Source organism: Rhinolophus hipposideros (assembly GCF_964194185.1).
Source record: "Rhinolophus hipposideros genome assembly, chromosome: 14".
In the NCBI taxonomy this organism is placed as follows: domain Eukaryota; kingdom Metazoa; phylum Chordata; class Mammalia; order Chiroptera; family Rhinolophidae; genus Rhinolophus; species Rhinolophus hipposideros.
The window spans coordinates 371509-395176 of record NC_138060.1 but is presented as its reverse complement, the minus strand read 5'-3'; the positions used below and the strand labels follow the sequence as shown (position 1 = coordinate 395176).

Below are 23668 nucleotides of genomic sequence, written 5' to 3'. Positions count from 1 at the left end.
ATATATTACAATTCGTGAAAACAATCAGAACAGAAAAGTACCACTCTCCAGTTCTACACCTCAGATGAAGAAAGTATAGTACGGGCACAAAAGAAACAACAATCAGTTGTACCAGATGCTGCAAAAATAGGGCTGCATCTTGAAAGACATACGAGGTACTGAGGGAAACCATGAAGGGGAGTCCAGAAAGGGCAGCGGGCGCAAAAGCCTGCGTATAAAATAACATATTGTAGGTGAGGGCAGAAGAAGAATGGGGTAAGCCTGGAACTCTGAGAATGGGATGGAGAGACAACTGCAGAATCAGAACCAAATCAAAGAAGGCACGTGTCATGCTAGCAGATGAATTCTACCCTCACGTCATGGGGAGTCACTCAGGAAGCAGAGGTGTTGCATCATCACAATTCTAGTTTACAACAGCCACTCGGGCTGCAATTTATGATATTGAGGACTTCCGTTTCTTTCTAGGATCCTATCCATCAGCCTGTCTTGCTTCACAACATAGCGCCTCGCAGGTGCCTACAAACTCACAAACGCAGCTACCCACAGCACGTCACTTTGTAGCTTCCCCTAGGTGGCTCCCGGTTGGGCACAAGCAGCAGCTGACCTGGGCCTGCCCCACAGTCCCTCCCAAGAGGCCCCAAATCCAACACACCTTGGACCAGCTTCAAATGACACCAGAACAGCACCAAATTAGCTTCACAAATGACACGCCCAAGCCATGGACTGACCAGACACCAGAGCCCTGCTACAGCCGATCTCACTCTGTGGGGTCAGCCCACACACAGGGGTTCATCTACTGTAGTCACAGCCAGTCGTCCTGAGGGTCAATTCCACACCCAGATGTGCCAACAGCAATAAGGCTCAAGTACAACAGGAGGGCACACATCACCCACACGAGCTTCTGGAACACAAGGCTCAGGTAACCGGGGTCTGTACCACTGGGCCACACACAACACCTGGTATGTAAGGTAATACTGTCCAGATGAGGAGAATTAGCAATCTACAGAATACAGAGAAACAACAATAAAGATGCAGTGAAAAAAGAAGAGAGAAAGAAACATTTCTCTAATGAAAGACCAGGAAAAAACTCTAGAGAAAGAACTAAACACAAGAACTAATGGACACAAGCTATCTACCAGACACAGAGTTCAAAATACTACTTCTAAGGACGCTCAGTGAACTTTGGAGAAAAATAGATAAACGTTGTAACACTTCAACCGAGACAGCAAACATAAAAAATGGACATGGAAATCATTAACAAAAGTCAAATATGAAAAATACAACATCTCAAATGAGTAATTAATAGATGGAATCAGCACCAGATTTGGTTGAGGCAGACGTTCAAATCAGTGATTTGGAAGACAAGGTAGCAGAAAACACACAATCAGAACAGAAGAAAGAGATATGAAAAATGATTATGAGTAAAAAAAAAAGAGAGAGAAAATACTTTAAGGGACTTCTGGGACAAGATAAAGTGTAACAGAACTCGTAGGGCTATCAAAAGGAGAAGAGAGAGACAGAAAGGAATTGAAAACCTATTTGAATAAATAATGACGGAAATCTTCCCTAACCTGTTGAAGGAAACACAAGTGTAGGAAACACAGGGAGTTACAAACAAAATAAAGCCAAACAGGCCCACACCAAGACATACCAGAATTAAAACGCCAAAAGGTAAAGACACAGAGAGAATATTAAAACCAGCAAGAGAAAAGCAGTTAGTTATATACAAGGGAGCTCGCATAAGACTGTCAGGTGATCTCTCAAAAGTAAATCTGAAGGCCAGAGGAATGGACAAGAAATATAGAAATGTGATGAAACGCAATAATTTACAACCAAGAGCACTGTATCCAGCAAGGCTCTCATTTAGAATCAAACGAGAGGTAAAGAGCTTGCCAGAGAAAAAGGAGGTGATGCAGTTCAGCCCTAGGAAACCACTATTACAAGAAATGTAAAACCACGACGAGAAAAAAAAGGAGGAGGAGAAGGAGGAGGAGGAGGAGGAAGAGAAGGAGGAGAAGACGGAAAAAGAGCAGGAGGAAGAGCAGGAGGAGGAGAAGAAAAGTGAATAATAAAATGCCAATAACTATGTACCTACAAATAATTACTTTAAGTGTAAATAGATTAAATGCTCCAGAAAAGACATAAGGTAGCTGAATGGTTAAGAATGCAAGACCCATATACACGACAATCTAACTACAAAATATCTGCACAGCAAAGGAAACCAACAACAACATGAAGTCACGAGCGGGTGAATGGAGAAGATATTTGCCAATGATATATTTGATAAAGGGTTGACATCCAAAACATATAAGGAACTCATAAACCTTAACACCAGAAGACAAACAATGCTATTACAAAATGAGAAGAGTACCTGAATAGACTTTTCTCCAAAGAGGTCACACAGATAGCCAAGAAACATACGAAAACATGCTCAGTGCCACTAATCATCAGAGCAATGCAAATTAAAAACACAATGAGCTACCACCTCACAACTGTCAGAATGTCCATGATCCATGAATCAACAAGCAACAAGTGTTGGTGAGGATATGAAAAAAAACGGAGTCCTCGTGCACTGTTGGTGAGACTGCAAATCCAGGCAGACAATGGAAAACAATATGGAAGTTCCTCAAAAGTTTAGAAATAGAAGTACCATGTGGCACAGCAGTCCCTCTTCTGGGTTTTCCTCCACAGAAACACAAAACACTAATTTGAAAAGCAATATGCATTTCTATGGTCATTGCCACATTATTTTCAATAGTCCAGGTAAGAAAGTAACCAAAGGATCCATCATCTTGGATAAAGAAGAAGTGGGACATATATATAACAAAATACTACTTGTCTGTAATAAACAATAAGTACTTATCGTTTGTGACGTGTGTGGGCCTAGAGGGTATTATTCTAAGTGAAAAAAGTCAGACAGAGAAAGACAAATACCACCTGATTTCACTTATTGGTGATATGCAAAAAAAATAAATGAACATAGAAAAGAGAAACAAACTTATAGATGCAGAGAACTAACTGATCGTTGCCCGGTTCGAGGATTGTTGGGGGAATGCTTGAAATGGAAAAAGGATTAAGAAGTACAAAGTGGCAGTTATAAAATAGTCATGAAGATGTCAAGCACAGCACAGAGAATACAGTAAATAACATTGTAATAACTAAGTACGGTGTCAGGGATACCACACTAATCGGGGTACCAGTTTTCACATTATATAAATGCCTACCAACTATGCTGTATACTTGAGGCTGACATCATGGAATGTCAACTATAACAGAAATGAAAAATTTTACATTTAAGAAGCGAAACTAAAAACCTTCTGAAATTTGACATTTTAGTATATGGTTTAAGAACCTCTGCTTCTAAAATTAGTTATTATTTTAAGCAAAACATGTACTCTTCAATTAGATGAAGACAGTTAAATATATTCATAATGTAATGATTGAGGACATAGTGGAATCCCTTTGTAATATGGGTTTTGAGATAGAGAACTTGAGTTCTAAATTTTCAAAGTTTCTATTATTTTAGTCTAAATGATGAACCCAGAATACCTGAAACTAATATAAAATAATACTGAATGTCAACTGAATATAACTTAAAAAAAGAAAAAAAAACAGAGAAAACACTCACGCCTACCAACTATGTGATACCAAAATACAAAGTGTAATAAAATAAAAACTATATATTACATGCTACATAGTTTTAAAAACTGAAATGTACCAGGAAGATTTCATGACTATTACAATAAGTAAATGAATCCATTACAGATTTCACGTAGGCACGAGTATTATAAAAGACCCACTGATGTAATGTAAAAGTCACATTAAGATTCCTTACCCTTAACCAAATTGCATAGCTCCATCACTGTGGGAAACCTCCCAAGAAAATTTAACTATCACTATGTATTTCCCAGCCCCTTCTTTTTTTCAGTCACCATGTTCAATACTTCCTAAAGTTAAGGGGAAAAAAGAAAGAGTGATGTCGTGAAAATGGCAGTGTGAGGTGTGCCTCTTGAAATCTTCCCTGGAATTTACAACAAGTTGAACAACTATCACTCCACAAAGGACTCCCTGCGCAGCAGACCGGCTAGACTAAGGGGCGTACTACTGCAATAGCCTACAGGTGGACAAATTGCTCGAGCGGTGGAGGAGAGAAGGGAGAAGTGCGGAGACGGGGCCATGCAGGCTCAGGACCCAGACCTAGCTTAGTGCTCCGAGCTCCCTGAGTCCGGGAACTAGTACAGCTACAGAAGAGGAAAGAACTCGTGCTACTAGGGCTCCGCTTATGGCCCACAGGGCTGAGAGGACAGCATATAACACAGCTGAACCCAACGTTAATGGCAGAGACCTCAGAGCAAAGACTGAGGGAAGAAGGATGAAAACAGTGGTAAGCCCTCACTGCAGAGTAAAGAATGGAAGACTTAGACACTGAGACTAGCTGCCCCCTCCCAGCCCTCCCAGAGCTCGACCCGCCCCCACCTGCCCAGTGCTAGAAGCAGAACAGTAGCAGTGTCAGATCAAAAGAGCAGAATATTTGCAGTTCTGAGAACTGTGGTCTGTAGTCAAGGACTCACAGCCCAAGTACTTCCAGCAAAGAGGAGGGAGCTGTGGAAGCAGGACCCGCTGAGGTGGTTGTCACCACCATTGCTCTGGGCCATCTCTCACAACCCACCGGTGCCACCCCTGTCCCCACCTATCTGGGTGGACCCCTGCAGGAATAAACAGAACTGCTGAAATGCAGGGGCTCTGAATCTGGTGCAGGAAGAGCTTTGAAACTTCAGAAGTTCTCCGCATTTCCCCACGGAAGCAGGGCCTTGTGACCCCAGCGAACTGTTCACAGAGGAGACTCCCGCCTTCCAGGGAATCCCACCACTGTGTGAGAAGCCGGAATAGCGCACAGAAAACATAACACTACAGTGTGAGACAGAACAAACGGCTGCAGTCACACAGAAAATAAAACATTATCCCAAAACCTACTGGAAAGCAAAAGAAAGACCTCTTTCTATCAACCTGTTGCACAACCCACTCCTATAGATGTCTAGGAAGAGAAATAATAAATCACCAATTGCCATGAATAGCCATGGCAACAACACAGCTCAGAAAGAAATTGAAAAGTCTCCAGAAAATGAACTTAAAGATATGGAAATATGTGACTTAAATGACAGAGAATTCAAGATTGCAGTTCTGAAAAAACTCAATGAGATGCAAGAAAACACAGACAGGCAGTTTAATGAATTCAGAAACATAATCAAGAACAAAATGAGTATTTTACAAAAGAGATTGAAATTTTAAAAAAGAACCAAATAGAATTTCTGGAGATTAAGAAATCAAAAGAAATGACATATGAAACAGCCAGTTTAGGTCGGAGAGTTGACCAGATGGAGGAAAGAATCAGTGACATCGAAGCTAAAAATCTGGAAATCACAGGGATGGAAGAAGAAAGAGACTTGAGACTTAAAAGAAATGAAAGAACTCTACAAGAACTTTCTGACTCCATCAGAAAGAGCAATATAAGAATAATGGGCATACCAGAAGGGGAAGAAAGAGAGAAGGGAACAGAGAATATATGTAAACAAGTAGTTGATAAGAACTTCCCAAACTTATGGAAAGAACTGGATCCTTAAATCCAAGAAACAAATGGAACACCTAATTATCTCAACCCCAACAGGCCTTCTCCAAGGCACATTATATTGAAGCTGTCAAAAATCAATGACAAAGAAAGAATCCTCAAGGCAGCCAGGGAAAAGAAGATGGTAACCTACAAAGGAAAGCCCATTAGATTATCATCAGATTTCTTTAGCAGAAACTCTACGAGTCAAGAGGGAGTGGAACCAAATATTCAAACTATTGAAAGAGAGAAATTATGAGCCAAGAATAATATATCCAGCAAAAACATCTTTTAGATATGAAGGAGAAATAAAGACCTTTCCAGACATACAGAAGCTGAGAGAATTTTCTAATACATGACCTACACTACAAGAAATGCTGAAGGAGGCTATTCGACCACCATCAACAGGGACAATTTGTGGCAACCAAAACATAAAAGTGGGGAGAGTAAAGGTCTGAACCGGAAAATGGGAATGGAGAAAGTAAGCATGCTGAAGAAAATGGAATACTCTAAATAGCAAACTTTCTTTTACATAAACTTAATGGTAACCACTCAAAAAAAATCCAGAACTGAAATACATAATGTAATAAACGAAGAAACAGAGGGAAAAATCATAGAATACCACCACATAGAAATAAGAGACAACAACGAAAAGGCAAAGAAACAATGGAGACACAGTCTTACCAGAAAAGAAAAGATAGAATGATAGGAAATCCTCACATATCAATAATCACCTAAATGTAAATGGATTGAACTCACCAATAGAAAGGCACAGAGTAGCTGATTGGATCAAAAAACTAAACCCAACCATATGCTGCCTCCAAGAGGCACATCTCAGCTACAAGGACAAACATAGACTCAACGTGAAAGGATGGAAATTGACACTCCAAGCAAATGGTATCCAGAGAAAGTCAGGTGTAACCATACTGATTGATATCAGATGAAACAGACTTCAGGATAAAAAAGGTAACAAGAGACAAAGATGGACATTTCATAATGATGAAGGGGACTATACAACAAGAAGACATAACAGTCATCAATATTTCTGCCCCCAATCAGGGAGCACCAAGATATACCAAGAAACTACTAACAGAACTAAAGGGAGAAATGGACCAAAACACAATTATACTAGGGGAGTTAAACACATCATTGACAGCTATGGATAGATCATTCAAACAAAATAAATAAATAAATAGCAGCCCTAAATGACACATTAGATGAACTAGACATAACTGACATTTATAGAGCACTTCATCCTAAAACATCAGACTAAACATTCTTTTCGAGTGTACATGGAACATTCTCAAGGATAGATCATCTATTGGGACATAAAACTAGCCTCAGCAAATTTAAGAAGATAGAAATCATACCAAACAAACATATTCTCTGATCACAAGGCTTTGAAATTGGATATCAACTGCAAAAAGAAAGCAGGAAAAACCACAAATACATAGAGATTAAACAACATACTTTTAAAGAACGACCTGGTCAAAGAAGAAATAAGAGGATAGATCAAAAGATACATAGAAGAGTGACATCATAGGAATGGCAGCAGCGAAGAGTGACATCATACGAATGGCAGCAGCGAAGAGTGACATCATACGAATGGCAGCAGCGACTGCTGCCATTCCTATGATGTCATTCTTCTATGTATCTTTTGATCTATCCTCTTATTTCTTCTTTGACCAGGTCAATGGACTCTGCTCATCACACAGAAAAGGTAAGAGACTCGTTCGAGGATTACTTGAAGGTGGGAAAATTGGGCGAGCAGGGGAAGACAGAAGGGGGCGGAGTGGCGACCTCAGCCCGCATCTGCGGCTGTGGAGACACAGAGGATCCCAGGACAGAACAGAGACCACAAGAGCCAAGACATAGGCTCTTTCCCTGCATCCCACAGCTGATCTCTCCTGCCAAGAGAGCAGCATATCCAGCATTTGAGGCAGTCACCTCAGCTGAGACCTCCAGCTGGGCCCTAGGTCGGACAAAGGACATGATCAACACACCTGGGCCCCTCCGCCCACTCTCCCAATCCTACCCCTGCCTTTCCAGAGACTCAAGCTGGCCCCTGAACTGAAGAGCAGTGTCAGTTTACAGAGGAGTCAGAGCACTCAGGATCTGGGAGGACCCGGTTTGCAGCTCTGACTCAGGGAAGAGGCTGGGAAGAGTGTGACGCTACTGGGTTGGGAGAGAGAAGACTCCTCCATCTCCAGCTCTCACCTTTTCTGGCCTGCCTAGGGCAGGGCAATTACAACTGCGGAGGCACTCCCAGGGATCAGCAGTAGGCGGCAGACGCAGCTCTGGGCTTTCATCAACTCAGAAATCTCCTGCCCTCCACACACACATAGGGAAGAAGTACCCTAAGACTCAGGAGACCTGGGCACAGGGCTGGCTGTGTTACTCTCAGTGCGCATATGTGCAGGCAAGAGAGGAAAATGCACTGACTTTGTAAAAACTGACATTCAGAATTTATGGCACCACACATCTAAAACTGCCGTCCCAGGGTCACTCTGGGCACCAGGTGAGCATCTCTGCCTGCCCAAGACGCAGAGGACTCTTTGGTACAGGAGAGGACAACCTGGAGATTACTTGGTAGGCTTAAGCAAAGACTGACGCTGCTTTTTTGGTTTTGTTTTGTTTGTGTATTTTTGATATTTTTGCCGGTGTTGAGTGTGGGTTATCAGTTGTTTTTACATGGGTGTATTTGTTTTTTCTTTGCTGTTGGTGTTGCTGTTGTGCTGGGTGATTTGCTTTGTTCTGAAATTGCTCTACACCAGGGCCCAGCTCAAGAGGCACAAGATTCAAAACACCCTGAGGCCGACTCCAGACCAAGTTAGAGTATTATCGGGTTTGACCTACAAGTGACACACCCAGAAGGAATTCTCTACAGGCACAAGAGCCCATAGGGGCCAAGCCTCATTTGAGCAGTCAACCCTCACTCAGCAGAACTACCACTGTGGGCAGAGCCAAGTCTCACAACTAGTCAGCCTAGGAGTCAATCCCACCTACTGACCAGCCAAAAGCAATTCAAGATCAACTTTAACAGGACAATATACACAAAACGAGAGTCACCTTTGGTGCACACGCAGAGGAGAAGAAGAAAGTCATGCAAGTCAAATATAAAGGACGCATACTACGTAAGATAACCAATAAAAACAAAGACCCATAAGGGACCTACCTAATACATCAAAGCAAACACAGAGAGTCAGCCAGAATGGGGAAACAAAGAAACATGTCCCAAATAAAAGAACAGAAGAAACCTCCAGAATTGGAACCAAATGAAATACAGGTAACCAACCTGTCAGAGACAGAGTTCAGAACACTGATGATAAGAATACTGAAGGGGTTTAGTGACGACATAAAGAAGGATGGAGAAATCATAATGAACAACCAGTTAGAACTAAGGAATACAATAACTGAAATAAAGAACCCATTTGAAGGAATTACAGCAGGCTAGATGAAGCAGAGGATCGAATCAGCGACATGAAGACAAGTCAGCAGAGATCACCCAAATGGAACAACAAAAAGAAAAAAGAGTAAAAAACAACGAAAATGGCTTAAGAGTCCCCTGGGATAACATCAAGCGCAACAACATGCGCATCACAGCAATACCAGAAGGTGAAGAAAGGAAGCAAGGGATCGAGAACATATTTGAAGTTATAATGTCTGAAAACTTCCCTAACCTGGTGAAGGAAACCGACGTATAACTCCAGGAAGTGCAGAGAGTTCCAACCAGGATAAACTCAAACAGGCCCACACCAAGACACATTACAGTTAACACGGTAAAGATTAAAGACAAAGACAGAATCCTAAAAGCAGCAAGAGAAAGATAGCAAGTTAAATACAAGGGAACTCCTGTAAGACTATCAAATGACTTTTCTACAGAAACATTGCAGGCCAGGAGGGAGGGGCAGGAGGTACTCAAAATGATGAAAAACAAGGGCCTACAACCTAGATTGCTTTATTCAGCAAGGCTATCATTTAAAATTGAAGGAGAGATAAAGAGCTTCCCAGAAAAGAATAAGCTAAAGGAATTTATTACCACTAAGGCAGCATCGCAGGAAATATTAAAAGGGCTTCTGTAAACAGAAGAAAGATGAAAACAATCTAACTACAAATTTAAAAATGGCAATAACTATGTACCTATCAATAATCACTTTAAATGCAAACGGATTATATGCTCCAATCAAGAGACATAGGGTGGCTGAGTGGATAAGAAAGCAAGACCCTTGTATATGCTGTATACAAGAGACTCACCTCAGATCAAAAGACACACACAGGCTGAAAGTGACGGCTTGGAGTAAGATATTTCATGCAAACAGAAATGAGAAAAAAGCTGGAGTTGCAATACTTATATCTGACAAAATAGACTTTAAACTGAAGAATATATTAAAAGACAAAGATGGGCACTATACATAGTAAAGGAATTGGTCCGACAAGAGTACATAACCCTAGTAAACATCTATGCACCCAACATAGGAGCACCTAAATATATAAAACAGATATTTACTGACATAATGACAGAACTCAACAGTAATATTATCATAGTAGGGGACTTCAACACACCTCTGACAAGGGACAGGTATTCCAGACAGAAAATCAATATGGAAACAATGGCCTTAAATGACACATTGGACCATTTGTATTTAATCAACATTTTCAGAGAATTTCACCCCAAAGCTGCAGAATACACGTTCTTCTCAAGCGCACACGGGACATTTTCCAAGATACACCACGTGTTAGGCCAGAAAACAAGTCTTGATTAATGTAAGAAAATTGAAATCATACCAATTGTCTTCTCTGACCACAGCGCTATAAAATCAGAAATCAACTACAGGAAAAAAACTGGAAGACACACAAATTCATGGAGCATGAATAACATGTTACTAAATAATGAATGGATCAACAATGAGATCAAGGAAGAAATCAAAACATGTCTCGAGACAAATGAAAATCAAAACATGACAAACCAAATCTATGGGATGCAGCGAAAACAGTCCTAGGAGGGAAATTCACAGCATTGCAGGCCTACCTAAAGAAACCAAAAAAATCACTAATCAACAGTTTATTTTCACACTTAAGGGATCAGGACAAAGAACAGCAAAATAACCGCAAAGGGAGTACAAAGAGGGACATAATAAAGGTCAGAGCGGAAATAAATGAAATAGAAACCAGAAAAACAATAAAAAACATCAATGAATCCAAGAGTTGTTTTTTAGACAAAATAAACAAAGTCAACAAACCTTTAGCCAGACTTATCAAAAAGAGAGAGAGAGAGGACCCAAATTAATAAAATCAGAAATGAAAGAGGAGAAGTGACAACAGACACCACAGAAATACAAAAATATTTAAGAAATTACTATCAGCATCTATATGCCAACAAATTAGACAATCTGGAAGAAATGGAAAATTTTCTAGAAGCATACATCCTTCCAAGGCTAACTCAAGAAGAAATGGTGAGAGTCTTGATCAAAATGGCAGCGTGAGGTGAGCCTCTGTAAAGCTCTCCTGGAATTTACAACTAATCGGACAACAATAACTCCACAAAGGACTCCCTGCACAGCAGACAGGCAAGACGAAGAGGTCCACTACTGAATTCACCTCCAGGTGGGTGAATCGCGCGAGCGGGGGAAGAGGGAAGGGAGAAGTGCGGGACGGAGCCCCGCGGGCGCAGGACAAAGACCTAGCTCAGTGCTCCGAGCTCGCTGCATCCCGGAACTACCGCAGCTGCGGGAGAGGGAAGGACTCGGACTGCTAGGGCTCGGCTTACGGCCCACAGGGCTGAGGGGGCAGCATATAGCACAGCTGAACCCAACGTTCACGGCAGACCTCGGAGAAAAGACTGAGGGAAGAAGGCTGAAAACTGTGGTTAAGCCCTCACTGCCGAGCAGAGAACAAAAGCCTTAGGCACAGAGACTAGCCGCCCCTCCCTACCCTCCCAGAGCTCGCCCCACCCCCACCTGCCCGGTGCTAGAAGCGATAAACTAGCAGTGTCAGATCACAAGGACAGGATCTTTGCTGTTCTGAGAACTGTGGACCGCAGAAACAGATTCGCAGCCCAACTAGTTACGGCAAAGGGGAGGGAGCTGTGGAAGCAGGACCGGCTGTGGTGGTGGTCGCCGCCACCACCACACACTCACCTGGGCCACCTCTCACAACTGGGCCACCTCTCACAACTCACCCCGCCCCTGGCCCCACCTATCTGGGCGGATCCCTGCAGGAGTAAACAGAACTGCTGAAACATACGGGCTCTGAATCTGGTGCAGAAAGAGCTTTGGAACTTCAAAAGCTCTCCGCACCCCCACAGGGACTTGACACCCTATGACCCAGGTGAACTGTTAACAGAGGAGAGGCCCGTCTCCCAGGGAATCCCCCCATTGTGTGAGAAGCTGGAAAACTGCAGAGAAAGTATAGCACTACTGTGTCAGAGAGACCTCTTCCTATCAACCTGTTGAAGAAGCCACTCCTGTAGATGTCTAGAAAGAGAAATAATAAATCAGTAATTGCCATGAATAACCAAGGCAACAAGACAGCTCAAAAAGAAAGTGAAAAGTCTCCAGAAAAAGAACTTAGAGATATGGAAATATGTGACTTAAATGATAGAGAATTCAAGATTGCAGTTCTGAAAACCCTCAAAGAGATGCAAGAAAACACAGAAAGGCAATTTAATGAACTCAGAAACGCAATCAAAGAACAACATGAGCATTTTACGAAAGAGATTGAAATTTTAAAAAAGAATCAAATGGAATTTCTGGAGATTAAGAACTCAATAGAAGAAATTAAGAATGAAATAACCAGCTTAGGTAGTAGAGTTGACCAGATGGAAGAAAGAATCAGTGACATCGAAGATAGAAACCTGGAAATTACACAGATGGAAGAAGAAAGAGACTTGAGACTTAAAAGAAATGAAAGAACTCTACAAGAACTTTCTGACTCCATCAGAAAGAGCAATATAAGAATAATGGGCATACCAGAAGGAGAAGAAAGAGAGAAGGGAACAGAGAATATACTCAAAGAAATTGTCAATGAGCACTTCCCAAATTTGTGGACAGAACTGGATCCTCGAATCCAAGAAGCAAATAGAACACCTAATTACCTCAATCCCAACAGGCCTTCTCCAAGACACATTGTATTCAAGCTGTCTAAAATTAACTCCAAAGAAAGAATCCTCAAGGCAGCCAGGGAAAAGAAGACGGTAACCTACAAAGGAAAGCCCATTAGATTATCATCCGATTTTTCAGCAGAAACTCTACAAGCCAGGAGGGAGTGGAACCAAATATTCAAACTACTGAAAGAGAGAAATCATGAGCCAAGAATAATATATCCAGCAAAGATATCCTTTAGATATGAAGGAGGAATAAAGACCTTTCCAGACATACAGAAGCTGAGGGAATTTTCTAATACAAGACCTGCACTACAAGAAATACTAAAGGAGGCTATTAGACCACCATCAACAGGGACAATTTGTGGCAACCGAAACATAAAAAGGGGGAGCGTAAAGGCCTGAACCGGAATATGGGAATGGAGAAAGTAAGCGTGCTGAAGAAAATGGAATACTCTAAATATCAAACTTTCTTTTACATAATCTTAAGGGTAACCACTCAAAAAAAATCCAGAACTGAAATATATACTGTAATAAAAGAAGAAACAGAGGGAAACATCATAGAATACCACCACACAGAAATAATAGACAACAACAAAAAGGCAAAGAAACAATGGAGACACAGCCTTACCAGAAAACTAAAGACAGAATGACAGGAAATCCTCACATATCAATAATCACCCTAAATGTAAATGGACTGAACTCACCAATAAAGAGACACAGAGTAGCAGATTGGATCAAAAAACTAAACCCAACCATATGCTGTCTCCAAGAGACACATCTCAGCTACAAGGACAAGCATAGACTCAAAGTGAAAGGGTGGAAATTGGCACTCCAAGCAAATGGTACCCAGAGAAAATCAGGTGTAGCCATAATGATATCAGATGAAACAGACTTCAGGGTGAAAAAGATAACAAGAGACAAAGATGGACATTTCATAATGGTAAAGGGGACTATACAACAAGAAGACATAACAGTCATCAATATTTATGCCCCCAATCAGGGAGCACCAAAATACACCAAGCAACTACTAACAGAACTAAAGGGAGAAATTGACCAAAACACAATTATACTAGGGGACTTAAATACATCATTGACAGCTATGGATAGATCATCCAAACAGAAAATAAATAACGAAATTGCAGCCCTAAATGACACATTAAATGAAATGGACATCATTGACATATATAGAGCACTTCATCCTAAAACATCAGACTATACATTCTTTTCGAGTGTACATGGAACATTCTCAAGGATAGACCATATATTGGGACATAAAAGCAGCCTCAGCAAATTTAAGAAGATTGAAATCATACCAAGCATATTCTCTGATCACAAGGCTTTGAAATTGGATATCAACTGCGAAAAGAAAGCAAAAAGAAACACAAATACATGGAGATTAAACAACATACTTTTAAAGAACGACTGGGTCAAAGAAGAAATTAGAGGAGAGATCAAAAGATACATAGAAACAAATGACAATGAAAATACATCCTACCAAAATTTTTGGGATGCGGCGAAAGCAGTTATAAGAGGGAAATTTATATCATTACAGGCCTATCGCAAGAAACAAGAAAAATCCCAAATAAACAACCTCATGTTACACCTCAAAGAACTAGAAAAAGAAGAACAAGTGAAACCCAAAGTCAGCAGAAGAAAGGAAATAACAAAAATCAGAGCAGAGCTAAATGAAATAGAGAACAAAAAGACAATAGAAAAAATTAATGTGACAAAGAGCTGGTTCTTTGAAAACATTAATAAAATCGACAAACCCTTGGCTAGACTCACTAAGATAAAAAGAGAGAAGACACTAATTAACAAAATCAGAAATGAGAAAGGGGAAGTTATCACGGACACCACAGAAATACAAAGGATCATCCAAGAATACTATGAAGGACTATATGCCACCAAATTTAATAACCTAGAAGAAATGGACAAGTTCTTAGAAACAAATAGCCTTCCAAGGCTGAACCGTGAAGAACTGGAAAACCTAAACAGACCGATCACCAGTAAAGACATTGAATCAGTCATCCAAAACCTTCTGAAAAGCAAAAGTCCGGGACCAGATGGCTTCACTAGTGAATTCTACCAAACCTTCAAAGAGGATCTAATACCAATCCTGCTCAAACTCTTCCAAAAAATTGAAGAAGAGTCAGTACTCCCTAACTCATTTTATGAGGCCAACATTACCCTGATACCAAAACCTGGTAAGGACAACACAAAAAAAGAAAACTACAGACCTATATCTCTGATGAATACTGATGCAAAAATCCTAAACAAAATTTTAGCAAATCGAATACAATAATGCATTAAAAAGATTATTCATCATGACCAAGTGGGGTTCATCCCCGGGGCACAAGGATGGTTCAACATCCGCAAATCCATCAATGTGATACATCACATAAACAAAATAAAGGACAAAAATCATATGATTCCATCAATTGATGCAGAAAAAGCATTTGACAAGATACAACATCCATTTATGATTAAAACACTTAATAAAATAGGTATAGAAGGAAAATACCTCAACATAATAAAGGCAATCTATGACAAGCCTTCAGCTAATCTCATAATTAATGGTGAAAAACTGAAGCCCTTTGCTCTACATTCAGGAACACGACAGGGCTGTCTCCTGTCACCTCTGCTTTTCAACATAGTGTTGGAAGTCCTTGCCAGAGCTATCAGGCAAGAGAAAGAAATAAAAGGCATCCAAATTGGGAATGAAGAAGTTAAAATATCACTCTTTGCAGATGATATGATGCTATATATAGAAAACCCTAAAGACTCCACCAAAAAGCTGTTAGAAACAATCAATGAATACAGTAAAGTTGCTGGCTACAAAATCAACGTACAAAAGTCCATTGCATTCCTATATACTAACAATGAACTCTCAGAAAAAGAAATACAAAAAACAATTCCCTTTGCAATTGCAGCAAAAAGAATAAAATACCTAGGAATAAATTTAACCAAGGATGTGAAGGATTTATATGCTGAAAACTATAAGACATTTTTGAAAGAAATTGAAGATGACACAAAGAAATGGAAGGACATTCCGTGCTCATGGCTTGGAAGAATCAACATAGTTAAAATGGCCATATTACCCAAAGCAATATACAGATTTAATGCAATCCCCATCAAAATCCCAATGGCATTTTTTAAAGAAATAGAACAAAAAATCATCAGATTTGTTTGGAACCACAAAAGACCCCGAATAGCCAAAGCAATCTTAAGAAAAAAGAACAGTGCTGGAGGTATCACACTGCCTGACTTTAGCTTGTACTACAGAGCTACAATAATCAAAACAGCATGGCATTGGCAGAAAAACAGACACATGGACCAATGGAATAGAATTGAGAACCCAGAAATAAAACCACATAAATATGGACAGATAATTTTTGACAAAGAAGCTAAAAACATACAATGGAGAAAAGACAGCCTCTTCAATAAATGGTGCTGGGAGAATTGGATAGCCACGTGCAAAAAAATAAAACTGGACTGTTATCTGTCACCATGTACCAAAATTATTTCAAAATGGATCAAAGACTTAAGCATAAGACCTGACACAATAAACTGCATAGAAGAAAACATAGGTACTAAACTTATGGACCTTGGGTTCAAAGAGCATTTTATGAATTTGACTCCAAAGGCAATGGAAGTAAAAGATAAAATAAACAAATGGGACTATATGAAACTTAAAAGTTTCTGCACAGCAAAAGAAACCATCGACAAAATAAAGAGGCTACCGACTGAATGGGAGAAGATTTTTGCAAATAGTTCCTCCGATAAGGGTCTAATATCCAAAATATACAAGGAACTCATGAAACTCAACAACAAAAAAACGAACAACCCAATTGAAAAATGGGCAGAGGACCTAAAGAGACATTTCTCTAAAGAGGACTTAGAAATGGCAAATAGACATATGAAAAAATGCTCAATATCACTAATCATCAGAGAAATGCAAATAAAAACCACAATGAGATATCACCTCACCCCAGTCAGAATGGCTATCATCAACAAGACAAATAGCAACAAGTGTTGGAGAGGCTGTGGAGAAAAAGGAACCCTCATACACTGTTGGTGGGAATGCAGACTGGTGCAGCCGCTATGGAAGGCAGTGTGGAGGTTCCTCAAGAAATTACGAATAGAATTACCATATGACCCAGCAATCGCTCTCCTGGGTATCTACCCCAAAAATATAAAAGCATTTCTCTATAGAGGCACGTGTACTCCAATGTTCATTGCAGCTTTGTTTACAGTGGCCAAGACATGAAAACAACCAAAATGTCCTTCGATAGATGAATGGATAAAGAAGTTGTGGTATATATACACAATGGAATACTATTCAGCGTTAAGGAAAGATGATATAGGAACATTTCTGACAACATGGATGGATCTTGAGAACATAATGCTAAGCGAAATAAGTCAGACAGAAAAAGCAGAGAACCCTATGATTTCACTGATATGTGGTATATAAACCAAAAACAAGACAAACAAATGAGAAACAAGAACTCATAGACACAGACATATTTTAGTGGTTACCAGAGGGTAAGGGGGGTGGGGGGAGGGAGATGAGGGTAAGGGGGATCAAATATATGGTGATGGAAGGAGAGCTGACTCTGGGTGGTGAACACACAATGGGATTTGTTGATGGTGTAATACGGAATTGTACACCTGAAATTATGTAATTTCATTAACAATTGTCACCCCAATAAATAAATTAAAAAAAAAAAGAAGAAGAAATGGTAAACCTGAATAGACTGATTACCACCAGGGAAGTTAAATCAGTAATCAACAAGTTCCCAACAAACAAAAGTGCTGGACCAGATGGCTTTACAGGTGAATTTTACAAAACATTCAAAAAAGAATTATCACCTATTCTCCTCAAGCTATTCCAAAAAATTCAGAAGGAGGGAAGGCTCCCAAAACCTTTTTACGAGGCCACTATCACTCTGATCCCCAAATCAGACAAAGACACTACAAAAAACAAACAAACAAACAAAAAACTATAGGCCTGTATCTCTAAAGAACATAGATGCAAAAACCCTCCACAAAATATTACTGAACAGGATTATGCAATACATTAAAAAAATCATACACTATGATCAAGGGGGATTTATTCCTGGTATGCAAGGGTGGTTCAACATCCGCAAATCAATTAACGTGATACACCACATTAACAAAATAAAAAATAAAAATCATATGATCATATCAATTAGATGCAGAAAAAGCATTTGACAAAATCCAGCAGCCATTTATGATAAAAACTCTTAAGAAAATGGGAATAGAGAGACCATATCTCAACATAATAGAGACCATATATGATAAACCCACAGCTAACATCACACTCAATGGGGAAAAGCTAAAATATTCCCCTTAAGATCAGGAACAAGGCAAGGTTTCCCACTTTCTCCACTTCTATTCAACATAGTGCTGGAAGTCCTAGCCACAGCAATCAGACAAGAAAAATAAATAAAAGGCATCCAAATTGGTAAGGAGGAAGTAAAATTGTTATTATATGCAGATGACATGATACTATATAGAGAGAACCCTAAAGACTCCACCAAAAAACCATTAAAACTGATCAATGTATTTAGTAAAGTAGCAGGATACAAAATTAATATTCAGAAATCAGTTGCATGTGTATATACCAATAATAAAATATCAGGAGAAATTAAGAAAAGAATCCCATTTACAATTGCTCCAAAGACTATAAAATACCTGGGAATAAATTTAATGAAAGAAGTAAAACATCTATACTCAGAAAATTATAAGACACTGAAGAAAGAAATTAAAGAGGATACAAATAGATGGAAGCACATACTATGCTCATGGATAAGAAGAATTAATAGAGTGAAAATGTCCATACTGCCTAAGGCAACATACGAATTCAACGCAATTTCCATCATATTACCAAGGATGGTTTTCACAGGAATAGAACGTATAATCCTGAAATTTATATGGAACCATAAAAGATCCTGGTTGGCCTCGGCAATCTTGAGAAATAGGAATAAAGTGGGAGGTATAACGATACCTGACATCAAATTATACTACAAGGCTACAGTAATCAAACACCACGATACTGGTATAAAAACAGATACATTGATCAATGGAACACAATAGAGAGCCCAGCAATAAATCCATGCCTATATTGTCATTCAATCTATGACAATGGAAGCAAGAATTTATGGTGGGGTAAAGACAGTCTATTCAATAAATGGTGTTGGCGAACCTGGACAGACACATGCAAAAGAATGAAGCTGGACCACTTCCTTACACGATATACAAGAATAAATTCAAAATGCATTAAAGACATAAGTGTAAGATCTGAAACCATAAAATTTCTAGAAGAAAATATAGGAAGAAACTTTAAAGACATTACCTGGAGTAAGATTTTTACTGATACATCCTCTCAGCCAAGAGAAGTAAGAGAAAAAATAATCATGTGGGATCACATCAAACTAAAAAGTTTTTTTCACAGCAAAGGAAACCATCAATAAAACAAAAAGGGATCCTACTGAATGGGAAAAGATATTTGCCAATGATATATCTGATAAGGGATTAATATCACAAATCTATAAAAAACTTACTCAACTCAACTCCAAAAAAACAAACAACCCAATTAAAAAATGGGCAGAGGACTTGAGGAGACATTTTTCTAAAAAGGACATACAGAAGGCAAGAAGACATATGAAGAAATGCTCAACCTCACTAACCATCAGAGAAATGCAAATCAAAACCACAATGAGATACCACCTCACCCCAGTCAAAATGGCTATCATCAATAAATCAACAAACAACAAATGCTGGCGGGGATGTGGAGAAAGGGGAACGCTAGTGCACTGTTGGTGGGATTGCAGATCAGTGCAGCCACTATGGAAAACAGTATGGAGGTATCTCAGGAATCTGAAAATGGAACTACCCTATGATCCAGTAATTCCACTCCTAGGCATCTACCCGGAGAAATCCAAAGCTCCAATTCAAAAATCTGTATGCACTTCTATGTTTATTGCAGCACTTTACACAATAGCCAAGATATGGAAACAACCGAAATGCCCATCGGTCGATGACTGCATTAAGAAGCTGTGGTACATTTATACAATGGAGTACTACGCAGCCATAAAGAAAAAAGAAATCTTATCATTTGCAACAACATGGATGGATCTAGAGAACATTATGTTAAGTGAAATAAGTCAGAAAGAGAAAGACAAGTACCATATGATCTCACTTATATGCGGAATCTAAAGAAAAGAATATGTGTATGAACTAATCAGAAACAGTTTTGGGGACACAAAAAACCGAGAGTTGTTACATGGGCGGGGGGGAGGGGGTTGGGGATGGGGGGAAGGGTGAAGGGATTGGGGGGCGGCTGGTGACCACAGGATGGCCTCAGGGTTTTTTGAGAATTACTTTGGGGAACTTATTCAATAGTGTTTGGGGATTTTGTTGGGTGTCCGATGGACATGTGTCCTGTTTGGGAGACCACCTCAGGGATGCTGTGGATGCCTGGTCATGGCATTGTACACCAGAGGCTGGACATTAATGAATGCCAACTATAATTTTAGGTGTATAATGTGATGGATCAGTGTGAGGTCGGGGGGGTGGTGGCTGGGGGGAGGGGGGTTCACGGTGTGAGGGATGTAAAAATAAAATAAAATAAAATAAAATAAAACTATAAAAAATAAAAAAATGATAATAAAAAAAAGGGATCCTACTGAATGGAGAAGATATTTGCCAATGATATATCTGATAAGGGGTTAAAATCCCATATTTATAAAAAATCTCAGTCAACTGAACTCCAAAATAACAAACAACCCAGTTAAAAAATGTGTAGAGGACATGGAGAGTAATTTTTTTAAAAAGGACATACAGATGGGAAACAGACATATGAAAAATGCTCAACTTCACTAATCATTAGAGAAATGCAAATAAAAACCGCAATGAGATACAACCTCACCCAAGTCAAAATGGCTTTCATCAACAAATCAACAAACAACAAGTGTTGGCCTGGATGTGGAGAAAAGGGAACGCTTGTGCACTGTTGGTGGGATTGCAGATTGGTGCAGCCACTATGGAAAACAGTATGGAGGTATCTCAAAAATCTGAGAATGGAACTACCCTATGACCCAGCAATTCCACTCCTAGGTATCTATCCGGAGAAATCCAAAACTCTAATTCAAAAAAATTTATACACCACTATCTTTATTGCAGCACTATACACAATAGCCAAAACATGGAAACAATCGAAATGCCCATTGGTAAACGATTGGATTAAGAAACTGGTACAGTTATACAATGGAGTATTTCTCAGCCATGAAGAAGAATGAAATCTTACCATGCAACAATATGGATGGACCTAGAGAACATTATATTAAGTGAAATAAGTCAGACAGAGAAAGACAAATACCATATGATCTCATATGGGGAATCTAAAGAAAATAATAAATGAATGAACTAATCAGAAACAGTCTCAAAGACACAGAGGAAAAACTGAGGGTTGCTAGATGAGGGGGTGGGGATTAGGGGGAAAGTGAGGGGATCAGAATGAACAGTTGGTAACCACAAGAGTGCCACGGGGATACGAGAGTCAATTTGGGGAATGTAATCAATAATTTCGTAAAGATTTTGTAGGGTATCCAATGGATACTTGTCTCATTAGGGAGACCACCTCAGGGATGATGTAGATGGCTGATCACTGCACTGTACATCTGAAGCTGAATAATGAATGTCAAGTACAATTTACATATACATATAATACATATACATATTTTATATAAAAAAATATATATACATACTATATATATATCTTATATAAATATATATATTACATATATATTACATATAGTTACAAGAAGTGGAGTACAGCATTAAGAATAGAGACAGTGGAAATGTAATGGCTGTGTGAGATGTCAGAGAGGCAGTGGAGGGGAGAGGGGGTTATGACTGTGTGAGGGATATAAATGATACATGTCTAGCTATTACATTGTTTTGTGCACCTGAAACAAATAAAAGAATGTGAAAAACCAAAAAAACAGTAAACTGGAAAGGGAACAATGAAAAGCTTCAAAAAAAATAAAAAAACAAAAACTATCTTACAGAAGAAAAAAAGATACATAGAAACAAAGGAAAATGAAAATACATCCTACCAAAATTTTGCGGATGCAGCGAAAGCAGTTTTAAGAGGGAAATTTATATCATTACAGGCCTATCTCAAGAAATAAGAAAAATCCCAAATAGATAACTTCACCTTTACATCATATGGAGCTAGAAAAAGAAGAACAAATGAAACTGAATGTCAGCAGCAGAAAGAAAACAATAAAAATCAGAGCAGAACTAAATGAAACAGAGAACAAAAAGAGAATAGAAAAAATTAATGTGACAAAGAGCTGGTTCTTTGAAAAGATTAATACAATTGACAAACCCTTGGTAGACTCAGTAAGATAAGGAAAGACTAATAAAATGAGAAATGAGAAGGGAAGTTATCACGGACGCCACCGAAACACAAAGCATCATCCAGGAATACTATGAGGGGCTACATGCCACCAAATTCAATAACCTAGAAGAAATGGACAGGTCCTTGGAAACATATAGCCTTCCTAGGCTGAATCATAAAGAACTGGAAAATCTAAATAGATCGATCACCACTGAGGAAATTGAATCAGTCATTCAAAACCTTCCCAGAAGCAAAAGTCCAGGACCCGATGGCTTCACTAGTGAATTCCACCAAATCTACAAAGAGGATATAATACCTGTCCTACTCAAACTCTTCCAAAAAATTGAAGAAGAGACAATACTCCCTAAATCATTTTATGAGGCCAACATTACCGATACCAAAACCTGGTAAGGATAACACAAAAAAAGAAAACTACAGACTATTATCTCTGATGAATGCAGATGCAAAAATCCTAAGAAAAATGCTAACAAATCGAATGCAACAATATGCTAAAAAGATTATTCATCATGACCAAGCAGATTCATCCCAGGTGCACAAGGATGGTTCAACATTCAGAAATCCATCAATGTGATTCATCCCATAAACAAAATAAAGGACAAAAATCATATAATTATATCAATTGATGCAGAAAAAGCATTTGACAAGATACAACATCCATTTATGATTGGATCACTTAATAAAATAGGTATAGAAGTAAAATACTTGAACATAATAAAGGCCATATATGACAAACCCTCAGCTAATCTCATAATTCATGATGAAAAACTGAAGCTCTTTTCTCTACGTTCAGGAACACCGCAGGGCTGTCCCCTATCACCTCTGCTTTTAAGGATAGTGTTGGAAGTCCTCGCCAGAGCAATCAGGCAAGACAAATAAGTAAAAGGCATCCAAATTGGGAATGAAGAAATTAAATTGTCACTCTTTGCAGATGACATGATGCTATATATAGAAAACCCTAAAACTCCACCAAAAAGCCATTGAAAACAATCAACTAATACAGTAAAGTTGCTGGCTACAAAATCAATGTACAAAAGTCCATTGTATTCCTATATACTAACAATGAAATCTCAGAAAAAGAAAGCAAAAGAACAATTCCTTTTGCAATTGCAAGAAAAAGTATAAAACACCTAGGATTAAACTTAACCAAGGATGTGAAGGATTTATATGCTGAAAACTATAAGACATTTTTAAAAGAAATTGAAGAAGACACAAAGAAATGGATAGACATTCCATGCTCATGGATTGGAACAATCTACATAGTTAAAATGCCCGTATTACCAAAACAATATACAGATTTAATGCAATCTCCATCAAAATCCCAATAGCACATTTTAAAAAATAGAACAAAAAAATCATCAGATTTGTATCGAACCACAAAAGACATCAACAGCCAAAGGAATCCTAAGCAAAAAGAACAATGCTGGAGGTATCAAACTCCCTGACTTTAGCTTGTACTAAAGGGCAATAATAATCAAAACAACATGGTATGGGCAGAAAAACAGACACATAGACC

General features: G+C 39.0%; 1 protein-coding gene across 3 annotated transcripts in view; it reads right to left on the bottom strand.

Moving 5' to 3' along the window:
* The window catches only part of LOC308507602 (uncharacterized protein), a 91526-nt gene that overhangs the window by 2414 nt on the left and 65444 nt on the right, over nucleotides 1-23668 (bottom strand). The window lies entirely within an intron of this gene.